The sequence below is a fragment of the Elephas maximus genome, chromosome 7 (assembly GCF_024166365.1).
Source record: "Elephas maximus indicus isolate mEleMax1 chromosome 7, mEleMax1 primary haplotype, whole genome shotgun sequence".
Taxonomy (NCBI): domain Eukaryota; kingdom Metazoa; phylum Chordata; class Mammalia; order Proboscidea; family Elephantidae; genus Elephas; species Elephas maximus.
Window position 1 is genome coordinate 108,715,955 of NC_064825.1, and position 3,441 is coordinate 108,719,395.

Here is a 3,441-nt window from a genome sequence, read left to right on the forward strand (position 1 = left end):
TCAAAACATTTTAAATTTTAAAAGGTTAAATTTCATTAAGTTATTTTTCTCTTTCAATGTTTATGCCAATCTTGAGAGATAAATATTAATATCCTCATTTTATGGGTGAGAAGACTGTAGCAAATACTTTCACACAATTGCTGAAGAGCTCTGATGTTCTACTCTAAGCCCTGTCTATTGATACACAATCTCAAGTATTTGCATGTAAGAAGAAAATTTCTTTGAATAAATAATTGCCTTTAATAAATGACTTAGTTAACCCACTTGTTTAGGAAATGACATGATTTCAAAAATGTCTTTAAATAAATAACAGAGTGTAATAAATAAACCAGTTAGCCCAATTAATTTGAGAATGACATAATTTTAACCAAAGACTAAACGTCTTTTTCTTCCTTTTGACTCTGCAGAGAGTGGTACTGACTATTCATTGTCTTAAGCATCACTGCTGAGAAATCATGCATTTTTGAAAAATCAGTATGAGGATGGATTTAACATTCCTTTGAGTCACAATACTGTGCATCCCTGTCTTAGAAATACAAACTGTGATTACATAAATATTTTTAAGTCTGTTCCACAAAGTGTCAACATGAAAAATGAGACAGAAGTCAACACGTTTGTACTGAAGGGCTTCACAGACAATCATGAACTTCAGGTCATCTTATTTTTTCTATTTCTAACAATCTACCTCTTTACTGTAACAGGAAATTTAGGGTTGGTTGTATTGGTCATTGGGGATTCCCGGCTCCACAACCCCATGTACTATTTTCTGAGTGTATTATCTTTCTTGGATGCCTGCTATTCCTCAGTGATTACCCCAAATATGTTAGTAGATTTTATTTCAAAAAATAAAGACATTTCATTCCTCGGATGTGCAACACAAATGTTTCTTGGTATTACTTTTGGGATCACAGAAAGTTTTCTATTGGCGGCAATAGCTTATGATCGCTATGTAGCAATCTACAACCCACTTCTCTATTCAGCTAATATGTCACCCAGAGTCTATGTGTCACTCATCACTGCTTCGTATGTTGGTGGTATTGCACATGCTACTTTACACACAGTAGCAAGTTTTAGCCTCTCCTTCTGTGCATCCAATGAAATCAGACATGTCTTTTGTGATATCCCTCCACTCCTTGCTATCTCCTGCTCTGACACTAAAATCAACCAGCTTCTACTCATCTACGATGTGGGTTCTGTTGAGATATTCACCATCCTGATTGTCCTGATCTCCTATGGCTGGCTTCATTTTGTTGGTCATTCTGAGAATGCGTTCTGCCGAAGGAAGGCGAAAAGTATTTTTCACCTGTGGCTCTCACCTAACTGGAGTGTCAATTTACCATGGAACAATCCTCTTCACGTATGTCAGGCCAAGTTCTAGCTTTTTTTTGGGTCATGACGTGATAATGTCAATATTTTACACTGTTGTGATACCCATGCTGAATCCCATTATCTACAGTTTGAGGAACAAAGATGTAAAAGAAGCAATGAAAAAAGTGTTTGGGAGGAATCAGTTTATCAATAAAGTATACTTTCAGCACTAAAATGAAAAAAATCAAGAGTGACGGCTTATGCCTCCATATGAAGAAGATATGACAAAGATGAAATTTTTTTTCAGTTTATTAGTGTCTTTCTACTTGAAAATTTTGAAATAAAAATCATAGTCAAACCTCAACCTAGGCTATTTTAACACTTACACAAAAACTGCCATCGATTTATGACTGATTATGTTCATATGGATACAGGTGTATATGTGCGGGTGCACATGGGTATATATACATATACATACACATACACATAATGATTCTTATATATATACATACACACACATATGTATATAATATTTTATATTATTGTATATTTTGTTCTCTTGCTTATAATTACCCATTGGGATATGGAAAAAACAAAACATATTTAGTATGTTATCTTTGTCATTATGTGCCATCGAGTCAGACCCCACTCATAGTGACCATATGTACAACAGAATGAAACACTGCCTGGTTATGCACCATTCTCACAATTGATGTTATGCTTGAACCCATTGTTGCAGCCACTGTGTCAATCCATCTCTTTGAGGGTCTTCCTCTTTTTCACTGCCCTTCTACGAAGCATGATGTCCTTCCTCAGGGACTAATCCCTCTTGATAGCATGTAGTACGTATGTCAATTGAAGACAGTTCACGCTGGTCATAATGGCCTAGGTTGGTTATGAGGACATCTGCAACCTCCTGCTTTACATGGTGGTAGTATCGCCACAGATCTGTCTTCTGCTTGTTGTTATTGTTAGATGACATCAAGACTTATAGCAACCCTATGTGCAACAAACACTAACCCTCGATTTTACCAAGACTGGTGTGTTTCTCCAGGGACTGATCCCTTCAGATAATATGTTTAAAATTTGTGAGACTTACCCTCACTATCCTTGCTTCTAAGGAGAATTCTGGTTGTACCGTTCCAAGACAGATTTGCTCATTCTTTTGGCAATTCATGGTATATTCAATATTTCTTGCTAACAGCAGAGATCAAAGATGTCAATTCTTCTATCTTCCTAATTCGTCGTCCACGTTTTGCATGCACATGAGGCGATTGAAAACACGATGGCTTGCGTAGGTGCACCTTAGTCTTCGAGGCAACGGCTCTGCTTCTTAATACTTTGAAGAGGTCTTTGGCAGCAGATTTGCCCAATGCAACACATCTTTTGATTTCTTCATGAGTGTTGATTGTGAATCCAAGTAAAATGAAATCCTGGACAACTTCAATCTTTTCTCCGTTTATCATGACATTGCTTATTGGTCCAGCTGTGAGAATTTTTGTTTACTTTATGTTGAAGCGCAATCCATACTGAAGGATGTGGTTTTTCATTTTCATCAGTAAGTGCTTAAGGTTCTCTTCACTTTCAGCAAGTAAGGCTGTGTCATCTGCATAATGTGGGTTGTTAATGAATCTTTCTCCAACCCTGATGCTGCATTTTACTTCTGATAGTCCAAATTCTCAGATTATTTGCTCAGCATACAGACTGAATAAGTATGGTGAAAGGATACAACCCTGAAGCACACCTATCCTGACTTTAAACTATGCCCCTTGTTCTGTCCAAATGATTGCCTCTTGTTCTATGCACAGATTCCTCATGAGCACAATTAATGCTTCTGGAATTCCTATTCTTTGCAAAGATATCCATGATTTGTTATGATCCACTCAGTAGAAGGCCTTTGCATACTCAATAAAACAGAGGTAAACATCCTTCTAGTATTCTCTGCTTTCAGTCAGAGTACGTCTGACATCAGTAGTGATACCTCTGGTTCCACGTCCACATCTGAATGCAGCTTGAATTTCTGGCAGTTCCCTATTGACGTACCACTGCAGCTGCTTTTGAATGATCTTCAGCAAGGTTTTACTTTTTTATATTAATGATAATGTTTGATAATTTCCACATTTTTAGGATCAC

At 36.9% G+C, this 3,441-nt stretch overlaps 1 pseudogene; it reads left to right on the plus strand.

The window, feature by feature from the left end:
* Positions 1–496: 496 nt before the first annotated feature.
* On the plus strand, positions 497–1,541 carry LOC126080289 (olfactory receptor 1094-like; annotated as a pseudogene).
* The last annotated feature ends 1,900 nt before the right edge of the window (positions 1,542–3,441 follow it).